This window comes from Pelodiscus sinensis, chromosome 3, assembly GCF_052426305.1.
Source record: "Pelodiscus sinensis isolate ZL-2025 chromosome 3, ASM5242630v1, whole genome shotgun sequence".
NCBI lineage: Eukaryota > Metazoa > Chordata > Testudines > Trionychidae > Pelodiscus > Pelodiscus sinensis.
Genome location: NC_143054.1, coordinates 178,686,196 through 178,697,673, shown reverse-complemented (window position 1 = coordinate 178,697,673; position 11,478 = coordinate 178,686,196).

Genomic DNA, 11,478 nt, shown 5'->3' with positions numbered 1-11,478 from the left:
TCTACACGAGAGATCCACTTCCTGGACACCACAGTACAAATCAACAATGGAAAATTAGACACCACTCTCTACAGAAAACCCACCGACTCATACAGTTACCTACATGCTTCCAGCTCCCATCCAGAACACACCACACGATCCATTGTCTATAGCCAAGTCCTTCGATACAACCGCATCTGCTCTAATCCCACTGACAGAGACCAGAAGCTTCAGGATCTCTACCAAGTATTTATAAACCTCAACTACCCACCCGGAGAAATAAAAAAGCAAATTGAAAGAGCCAGATGAATACCTAGAAGCCATCTACTTCAAGACAGGGCATTTAAAATCCACGAGGAGTAATGGTAGTTCGGACTAGGAAGACTAGTCTGAACTACCTAGTTCGTGCCGCGTGTAGCCGCGCGGCACGGGGTTCGAACGAGCAGGGATTTAAAAATGGCGGCGCCCAGTTTATGCAAATGAAGCCCGGGAAATTCAGATCTCGGGCTTCATTTGCAAGTGCGGTATGCCTACATTACCCTCCTAGTTCGAACTAGGAGGGTAGTGTAGACATACCCACAATGACTTAACCACCTGCATTCTGCTACAAAGACCTTTTACATCTGCACTTCAAAGGGAATCCTCTGAACTGTCATTCATGTTAAAATTCGACACTCTCCAAAAAGGAATGAACAAACACTCGAACTATCTTACCCATTACCAAGATAGCTTCCCCAATTATCACCTCTAATACCATTAACTCACAAACATCCCACTCTCCCCACCTCTAATATCATCAATTCACAGACACTTACCTTCCTTTCTTCCCCCCCCCCCCGCATCTCCCTCCTGTTCTGAAATGTGATTTGTCCTTTTCATATGTGTTCATTTTTTTAAATTGTATCCTTTGGTAAATATGGTTGTGACTATTTTCTTCCACTATTTGATCTGAGGAAGTGGGTCTGGCCCACGAAAGCTCATCATCTAATAAACCATCTTGTTAGTCTTTAAAGTGCTACATTGTCCTGCATTTTTCATTCAAATTAGGGGTCCTCCTTTGTTGTTCGTTCCTTCTTGTGTGTCTTCCCAGCATTCGACTTTCTCACCTACCTCAGGGCTTTGGTCACCGTCCCCCAACGAACCTAGTTTAAAGCCCTCACTAGGTTTGCAAGCCTGCCCATGAAGATGCTCTTTCCTCTCTTGGTTAGGTGGATCCCATCTCTTCCTAACAATCCTTGTGCCTGAAACAGAGTTCCATGGTCTAAGAAACCAAAGCCCTTTCTCCGACACCACCTGCACAACTACGCATTTACTTCCTCAATTCGACGATCCCTACCTGGACCTTTTCCATCAACAGGGAGGATGGACAAGAACACCACTTGCGCTTCAAATTCCTTGATCCTTCTTCACAGCGCTACTTAATCTGCTGTGACCCGCTCGAGGTCATTCTTGGCCATATTGTTAGTTCCCACATGGAGAAGCAGGAAGGGGTACCGATCTGAAGGTTTGATCAGTTTTGGAAGACTCTCAGTCACATTCTGAATGCGAGCTCCTGGTAAGCAGCACACTTCTCAAGATTCCAGGTCTGGACGGCATATGGATGACTAAGTCCCTTTTAGGAGTGAGTCCCTGACCACTACCACCCCATCTTCTTCTTTTGGGGATGGTGGTCGTGGAACCCCCATCCTTAGGCCTACGCATCCCATGCTTTTCAGTAGATGGTGTTCCCTTTCTTCCCTGAGAGGTCCCTGCAAAAGCATTCTCACCGCAGTGCCTGTGGAGAAAGCCTGAAAGCAGTTACTTACCTCTAAAGGAATGGGGGTTACCTGAGTTGGCCTTCTTCTTCTTCTAGAGGTTACATGCTGCCAGTTCTCTTCCTTGTCCTGTACCACCCTCACTGGCTGTTCAGCCTGCTGTGCCGGCAGGATTAAATGCTGCCTTCTATTCAGGAATTCTTCATCTTCTCTGATGGAATCTAGGGATGATACTTAGGCCTCAAGTCCTCTAAGTTTTTCTTCCAAAATGGCGACCAGCTTGCACTTAGTGCAGATGAAATCCCTTCTATCTTCTGGGAGGAAGACAAAGATGGCACATGCTGTGCAGGTAACAACAGCAGACCTATCAATATCCATACCTGCCTTCCTTCTGAGAGATTCCTCAGATGTTATTAAAAGATTTTAAAGAATGGCGAGTGTATCTCGCCCTCTTCCCACTCCCCTTCAAACTCCCTCTCAAAACTCCCTGTTTGCAGTCCCTGTTCTTCTGAAAGAAACTTGCAGTCTAGGCATAGCCATATTGTGTCCTTCCAAACAGCAGCCCCTTCCTTTACATGTTGTGGAAAAGTATCCTTTTTGGGTCTTCCAATTCTCCTGGCACAACCAAACCCTGACCTTGTTGTAAGTTAGGAGAAGAAGAAGCTGAATACCAAATATGGTGGCCCTAGCTCTTACTGTTTAGGAGGAATTCTTGAACAAACGGACTTGCAGACAAACACCCAAACAGACACTCCCTTTAGATAGATAGATAGATAGATAGATAGATAGATAGATAGATAGATAGATAGATAGATAGACAGACAGACAGACAGACAGATAGATATAGGGATTGTAGAAGAATTCTATCCTGTCCCTAAACAGACAAAACCCCTTCCCATTGCATGCTATCTGGGACTGAGTTCCATGCATGAGTAGTACCAAGTGAAGAGGAACAGTAGATAAGCTAAAAATAATTGAGAGATATAAGTAGGAAGGCTTGTGTGTCTCATAATTATTTTGCCTTATCTCATATAGCTGAGGATATACTCATCTATAAAAATGAACACTCCAGTGTGAATTGTGAATCTAAGCTTTTTGCCCCAGTGACGTTGTGTGGCAGAAAGTTCTAACGGCTGTGTTATTTAAAAAACAACAACACTCCTAACATTTTTAAATGCATTCTACTTGCATTAATGCCTTTTTACTTGTTTTTGTTTTGAGAGTAAATAGGACCATCTGACTCAACTTGATATTATTTACTATTGTATATATCCCTCACATGTCCCTTCTTCATCTTTTCTCTAAACAGTTCCTACTATTTTCTCCTCACATTGAAATATTGCTATACCTGAAATCATTTTAATCACCCATCTTTGCACTTTCTTTCTAATTGTGATATATAACTTTGAAATGAGGTGACTATAATGAAGTGGAAGTTATTTATACAAAAAATATAGGTATAAAACTGCAGAGTAAATAACGTTTGTAGTCTTGTCCAGAAGAATTCCAGAGTATACTTAGGCAAACAGTGAGAAAAGCATCCTACTGACCCTAGACAAAGTCCTGTGATTCCTACATCATATACAGAGATGAACAGCAGTTCCAACCCCATTAAGTCTAATGTAGCAGGATGTAGAGCAGAAAACAGTTCCTAAATAAACCATAATTTTCATGGCTTGAAATTCTAAGACTTTGAATTGCATTCATTCAACAGGCAGTGAGCACAAGACTCAAATACTACTGAATCCTACTGGCATAGAGATGGAGTAATTCTACAGCTCAGTTACACAATAACTTCAGTCATATAGCTCCAAATAAAAAGCATTCTTGCAATCTAGCTTGCAGGTTGCAAAATATGAATTTCAGTGATGTGATTCTGTGCCCCCAAGAGAAAAGTCATCACTTCTAAATGTTTCAGAGGTGAACAAAATCCTCTTGAAACTTCTAAAAATTAGATTTTCATATTTTAGTATGTGGTAAAAAAACTCTTCACCTTTTGTATTTTTAGTGACTCACTGGGGCAAAGTCTATCACATAAACAATTCCCCATCCCACCATTAAGACTGTTACCATAGAGTGGTTTAGTTTCAACTAACTGTTTTATATCACTCTTCAATCTTGATGAAGCAAAGAAGAAGGGCCCAGATGGAGTGGACATGATTGGCTGAGACAGAACTACATACATGGATGGGTGCCATCAGTGTATTATACCTAACACCATGCTACTTTATCAATTATCAGAGGGAAGTCATATGCACAATGAGCAACACTGGCAATAAAACAGCCCCCAGTTGTCCCTATTTTTGCAGTCAACTAGCGGAGTGCTTAATTCAAACTAGGTAAACCTCATTCTACGAGGACTAAGCCTAGTTCGAATTTACTAGTTCGAATTAAAGGGTGTGTAGCCCCTTAATTCGAACTAGTGGGAGGCTAGCCCTCCCCAGCTTTCCCTGGTGGCCACTCTGGCCAACACCAGGGAAACTCTATTGCCCCCCTCCCGGCCCCGGACCCCTTAAAGGGGCACGGGCTGGCTACGATGCCCGTGCCAGGTGCAAGCCTGCCAGCACCCAGCTAGCAAACCCTGCACCTGACATGGCTCGAGCCAGCCACCCGATGCCCCCCAGCCTTCCCCCTCTTCCCGGGACCAGGCTGGCAGCTCCCGGGAGCTTGCCCGGGACCGCAAGAGGCGGGCACCCGCCTGGTCTAGTGCGGACATCGTGGACCTTGTCCACGACCTCCGCACTAGGCACAGGAAAGTGGCCGTCTAGGGCAGGAGAGCTGCCAGCCTGGCCACCCAGGAGCAGGTGTGCATGAAAATCAAGATAATCCAGTGAGACTCCCGACCCTGAGCCCTGAGCTTACAATGGCCATACTGGGTCAGACCAAAGGTCCATCTAGCCCAGTAGCCTGTCTGCCGACAGCAGCCAACCCTAGGGAACCTGGAGGGGATGGACCAAAGACAGTGACCAAGCCATTTGTCTCGTGCCATCCCTCTCCAGCCTTCCACAAACTTTGGGCAGGGACACCACTCCTACCCCCTGGCTAATATCACTCCATGGACCCAGCCTCCATGACTTTATCTCACTTCTCTTTAAACTCTGTTCTAGTTGTAGCCTTCACAGCCTCCTGCAGCAAGGAGTTCCACAGGTTGACTCTTTGCTTTGTGAAGAACAACTTTCTGTTACTAGTTTGAAGCCTGCTACCCATTCCTTTCCTTTGGTGTCCTCTAGTCCTTCTTTATGGGAACTAATGAAGAACTTTTCTTGATACACCCTCTTCACCCCACTCATGCTTTTATAGACCTCTATCTAATGCCCCTTCAGTCTCATCTTTTCTAAACTGATAAGTCCCAGTCTCTTTAGCCTCTCTTCATATGGGACCTCTTCCAAACCCCTGATCATTGTAGTTGCCCTCCCCTTTCCCACCCTCTCTCTTCCCCTCTCCCACCTCCTTTTCCCAGTCTCCCCAAGTTTTGTTCAATAAAGAGAGATCCTATTTTTGACCACACGTTTTCTTTATTTTGTACGTCAGGAAGGGGGGCTAGGGAAGGAGGTGAGGGAGGAATGGGGTACGAGCCCCCGATGGGGAGGACTGGGCTGGCTCTGCGGGCTTCTGGGGGTGGAAGCTCTCCTGCAGCCCCCCCAATTGCCTCCTCTTCCCAGATGGCAGCCTGCGGCAAGTGTAGCCTGTCTGATGGCCGAGTGCTGTGATGTGCCCAGTGTGGGCACTCAGGGCACTCCAAGCCAGGATTGCTTTGCAAGCGGGGCACCCCTGAGAACTGTCTGTCCAGGGTGGGGGTCGGGTCCCTTTAAGCACAGCCCTCGGCTAGCCTGAGGCAGCAGCTCCACGCTCTAAGTCCTCATCTGATGCCCTGCCGGCACTGCTTCCGGCCATCCTTAACCCCGGTTCAGGGTCCACTTAATGTGGACATGCTAGTTCGAATTAGCAAAACGCTAATTCGAACTAGTTTTTTAGTCTGGATGCGTTAGTTCGAATTAGTGCTGTAGTGTAGACATACCCTCTGTTAGGTAGCCCATCACCATCAAAATTCTTGGTGAAAACTGAAACAAAAAACTCAGTAAGCACCTCTGCCTTTTCCAAGTTTCTGGTTATTGAGTCTCCCTCTTCACTGAAAAATGGACCTACCCTAGCCTTGGTCTTCCTCTTGCTTCTAATATATTTGTAGAACATTTTGTTATCCTTTATGTCTCCAGCTAAATTGAGCTTGTTTTCTGCCTTTGGCTTTCTAATCTTGCCCCTGCACACCTGTGTTGTTTGCTTATATTCATCCTTTGTAATTTGACCTAGTTTCCACTGTTAATATGACTCCTTTTTGATTTTTAAACCATATAAGATCTCCTGGTTGATCCAAGGTGATCTCCTGCCTTACTTTCTAACTTTCATACACAGTAGAATAGTTTGCTTGTAGGCCCTTAACGTCCCTTTTAAAAACTGCCAACTCTCTTCAGTTGTTTTTCCTCTTAGTCTTGATTCTCATGGGACCTTACCTACTAGCTCTCTGAGTTTACTAAAATCTGTCTTCCTAAAATCCATTGTCTCTGTTGTGCTGTTCTCCCGTCTACCATTCCTTGGAATTATGAACTTTATGATTTCATGATCATTTTCACCTAAGCTGCCTTCCACTTTCAAATTTTCAAACAGTGTCTCCCTATTTGTTAAAATCAAATTAAGAATGGCTTCCCCACCTCCAGTAGATTTCTCAAGCTTCGGAAATAAAAAATCGTCTCCAATGCAGTCCACGGACTTATTGGATAATCTGTGCCCTGCTATGTTAGTTTCCCAACATATGTCAGGATAGTTGAAATCCCCCATCACCACCAACTCCTGCCCTTTGGTTGATTTTGTTAGTTTTTAAAAAAAAGCCTCATCCACCTCTTCTGCCTGGGTAAGTGGTCTGTAGTAGACCCCTCTCATGACATCACCCTCGTTTTTTACCCATTTTCATCTAACCCAGAGGAGACAGACTTGATGAGAGTCTCTGACCATCTCCACTTTTATCCAAGGCTATATCTACACTACAAGGTTTTTGTGCAAAAACCAGAGGAGTGTCCACACCTCAAGCATAAATAAATTGGCAGAACAGAGGGCTTTTGCTGGTAGAGTTATTCTTCTCCCCATCAGAAATAACTCTTTTTTGCGCTACAGCTGTTGCACAAAAAGGCAAGGCTGGATGCTCCGGAGGGATTTTTATGCAAGAAATAACTATTAGCAAAAGCATAGGTGCTCTGATGGCAATTCTGTGAATAGCTATCAGAGCTTTCTTGTACAGGAGTGTCCATGCAGTGTGGTTGCTCTCTTGCGCAAAAGCACATTGCTTGTGCGATGTGCTTTCAGGTCTGGATGCGCTTTTGCGCAAGAACTCTTCTGTAAAATGCTTCTTGTGCAAAAACCCTGTAATGTAGACTAAGCCCAAGTGTATGCACCAGTACAGAGTGGACTTCCTAAAGAAATTATAAAATGGAAAGCATAAATTCACTGAGACACAAGATGGGTGAGGTAATTATTTTATTGGACCAATTTCTGTTGGTGAAAGAGAGACGCTTTTGAGGTTCTCAGAGGTTTTCTTCATGTTTGTGTAGCTCAAAAGCAGATCCCTGAAAATCTGCAGATATCTGCTTTGTATCCACAAGTATCCACATCCATGGATGTGCATGCCGACATCTGCAGTTCGTTTTTGTAGATATGGATGTGGATACACATTTTGTATCTAGAACCCTGCAAATTTTTGGATATCTGTTTTATATCCATGGGTGTCTGCATGTGCGGATGTCAATGTGGATATCCGCAACTTTTTTGTGGATATAGATGCAGATGCAGATACAAATTTGTATCCGCACAGGGCTATACTTAAAAAGCTTGTCTCTTTCACCAAAAGATGTTGGTCCAATAAAATATATTACCTCACCCACCTTGTCTCTCTAATATCCAACAACCAACAGGGCTAGAACAGTAGTGAAAACAGTATACAGAACACATATAACCTAGAACGTGTAAAGAGAGTCTTCCTGATGTCACTGAGTCTTCCTAACTCGGTTCCATACAACATCCAAGCGGGAAAAACAAAACAAACAAACATTTTTTTTACAACTGTTTTATCACGTTTATCTCATAATAGTAACACATATCAGCTAGGGATGTTAAGTATTCGTTTATTGAATAGATGAGTAACCTCATGAATTCTTATTGGTTAGTCGACTATTTTATAGTCCCCAGGGGTGGGGCCAGCAGCCACTGTATCAGAGGCAGTAGCGTGGGGTGTCAGGTGGGAGCTGGTCGTGAGGGGAGCCAATTTAAAAATCAGCTCCCCTCGCGGACTGGCTGCCTGTTACCCAGTGCTTCTGCCTCTGATAAAGAGGCAGCAGCACTGTGTGGCAGCAGTCCCTGTCTAGCGAGGGTCTGAGCTGGAACTGAGTCAGGCTTTCTGCTTGCCCGATTCCTAATACACTTTAAATGCAGAGCTGCAGTGCGGGTAAGTCCTGGACCCGGCATAAGACAGGACTCAACTGGGCTGCTGTCCAGCCTGCTAAAAATGTATTGGTGCAGAGAGGGAGGGAAGGGAAATGCATGTAATCTACAACATTAACCGATAAGCTTTTGCTGATCGGTTAATCGACTACACTATTACATCCCTAATATCAGCACAAAATATTTTCCAGGAACTGAAGACCAACTGGTGTTACTAACCTGTAGCTGAGCCCTGGATCAGCAATTCCTCCTAGCCAGTCTTTAACTCCCAGGAAATGCTTTATAGGAAGATTATTGTTGCTTAATTAGTTTAAGTGATGAGCAAGAGAAGTTCTATAGTAATGTGTGCACAATTCTGTATTATATACTGTTGCCAGACACAGGGAGCTTACTGGTTAGTTATTCAGGCTTTTACAAAGATGCTTTTGTAGTCATCTTTAAGGGCTAGTAGTTTAGTGGCTATTATTTTGCTCATGAATTACCAGACCTTTACTCTGGTCCAAGATTCACAACTTTTTTTTTTCTGCCTGTTCCTATTTCATGGCAAAACTAATAATGAAACCTCCCTACACTACAGATCTGGGTTTGGGGAGGGATGGAGAGAAAAAAAGACCTTGCAGTGTATATATATATATATATATATACATGAATAATTTACAGAGAGATGAAATCTCACCATTGCAAATCAAAACATAACCATCCAAATGTACACTTTTTTTGAGTTAATAACTTACCAGTAAACCTCTTTTATTTGAAATCTGATTTAAGAACTCGTATTCCTACAAGTCATAATTTATTTTTCTACTCTTCCACAAAGAGATCCCCTCTGGTTTTGTGTAGAAGAGGTCATTAAAGGAGATTTTCTTCTTAATCTTATAGAATTAGGACAGATACAGAATCCAGACATTTGGGTTAAAAACACAATCTGTTTATCTGTTTCCCTATTTGAAAATTTTCAAACATTTAATTTAAACTATTTTAGGTAATTGATTTTTTAAAATTAAAGTGTATAATATATATGCACATATATACATTAAAGGACTTATCCGGCATTGCCAGAGTTCTTCAGGGCAGTGGGGTGGCAGTATGGAGGATGTAGGAGTCAGGGCAGGGCCTTGGGGATGTGGGGAGCTCCAGGAAGGATGTCAGAGGCATGGAAAGGCGTGAGTGTGAGTTGAAGGGTAAGGAGGGGCTTAAGGGAAGGGATGGGGGACACAGGATTCAGGGCAGGGGATGGGAGTGTTTGCTGGCTTCCTCCCCAGGGGGCCAGTGGGGTCCCTGGAGGCCAGTGGGAGCTCTTTCCCTCTCCCCTGGCACAGCCTGGGGGATCTCTCCCTTTCCCAGTGCCTCCCAGGGCAGCAGGGGCTTACCTGCTCCTCCCAGCCCTCTCCCCCCCAGTTCTGGAGGTCTCTCTTCTTTCCCCATGACTTCACCTGGGGCAGAGGGACGCTGGGAGAGTCCCTGCCCCCTGGACTCTCCCAGCGTGGGTGGATGGCAGCAGAGGACTGTCTCCCAGGCAGGGGGCCTCTGTTACCTTTTCTGGTGGGAGGCAAAATGGCAGAGCCCCAGCCCTGCTGGCCATTCCTTTAGTGGTATTCTCATATTGTACCTCTTGGAACAGAAGCCCTGACCATTTAAATAATCCTTTTTCTGGGGCTTGCAGTTCTCTTGGCACAACCAAACCCCGACCTTGCTTTAAGTCAGGGCTGGGCAAAATGCGGCCCGCCGAACCAGCAGATCCGGCTTGAGGAAGCAACTGGGAGCCCCAGGCAGACTTCCCTGCTTGCCCTGCAGGCTGCTCAGAAACGTAGCTGCCAGGTCCCATTTCTGTTTCAAGAATATTGGAGGAGGAGGAAAGGAAGCTTCAGGAGCTGCCTCCCTGGCCAATGGGAGCTGTCTGTTTGAATAGCAGCAGCCAAGAAGAACTATGCCCCCTTTCCTTGGCTCAGTTATTAACACAAGCACATTGCCATGCAGGCAGGCGGGCAGAGAAACATTTTAAACTTTGCAAGCCTTAGCTCTACAGGTAGGCAGGCAGGCAGGCTGATAAGTGTCCTGGCCAGGGCCTGCCTCTGGCATCCCAACCTTCCCCAACCCTCTGACCCAATCAACATACCTAAACCCTCTGCCCCCCTCTTGTACCCAAACCTTCTCCCAGATCTGGCACTCCAATCTCCTGCCCCAGATCATAATCCTCTCCTACCCTAAGTCACATCCCAAAACCCTGCACTCCAGTCCCTTGCTCTAGGTCACAACTGCCTCCTTGCTCCAAACTCCCTCCCAGACTCCATTGTCCTTCCTGCACCCCAATCCCTCACCCCAAGCTCTCTTCTGCACCCAACCTCCATCCCACACCCCACATCTCCATTAATATCATGGAAGAGTGCAGCTCTCAACCACTTTCCAAAATTTTGGAATGCCCCTGGGTCAAAAATTATTGCTACATCTGCTTAAAGTTATGTGAACAGGAAGCTGCATGCCACATTTGGTGGCCCTAGCTCTTACCATTTAGGAGTTCTTGAACTAACTTTCAGAGAGACACACAGATGCACTCTAAAATATATATACTGATACCTTCATACACAAACACACACTGGATGGGCTGGAAGAAGAGCAAGAAAAATATTTAACTCTCACTCATCTCAGGCATTGCATTAAGGTAGGGGAATTTATGTACTTTAGTATACTCAGACTGCCTTGTATTACTTTTAAACATCGCAGACTAAATCAAAACACACAGGCTGTGTCTAGACTGGCAAGTTTTTCTGCAAAAGCAGGTGCTTTTGCGGAAAAACTTGCCAGCTGTCTACACTGGCCGCTTGAATTTCCACAAGAACACTGACTTCCTACTGTCTGAAATCAGTGCTTCTTACGGAAATACTACGCTGCTCCTGTTCGGGCAAAAGTCCTTTTGCGCAAAACTTCAAAAAGTGCTTTTGCGGAAAAGTGTCCGTGCCAATCTAGACGCTCTTTTCCGCAAATGCTTTTAACGGATAACTTTTCCGTTAGAAGCATTGCGGAAAATCATGCCAGTCTAGACGTGCGCGCGCACACACACATACACACACACACACACACAAAACAAGATACAAAGTTATCTGGATAATATGCAGCTAAAATTTCTCTTCTGTCACATACCAGAGAGTGATTGGATTTAAGTCTTGAGATTTCGTGAACTACTCTGTCAATACAATACACTAACGTACATAAATTCCCCTATATTAATGCAACGTTTGAGACGGGAGTTCAATACACAAGA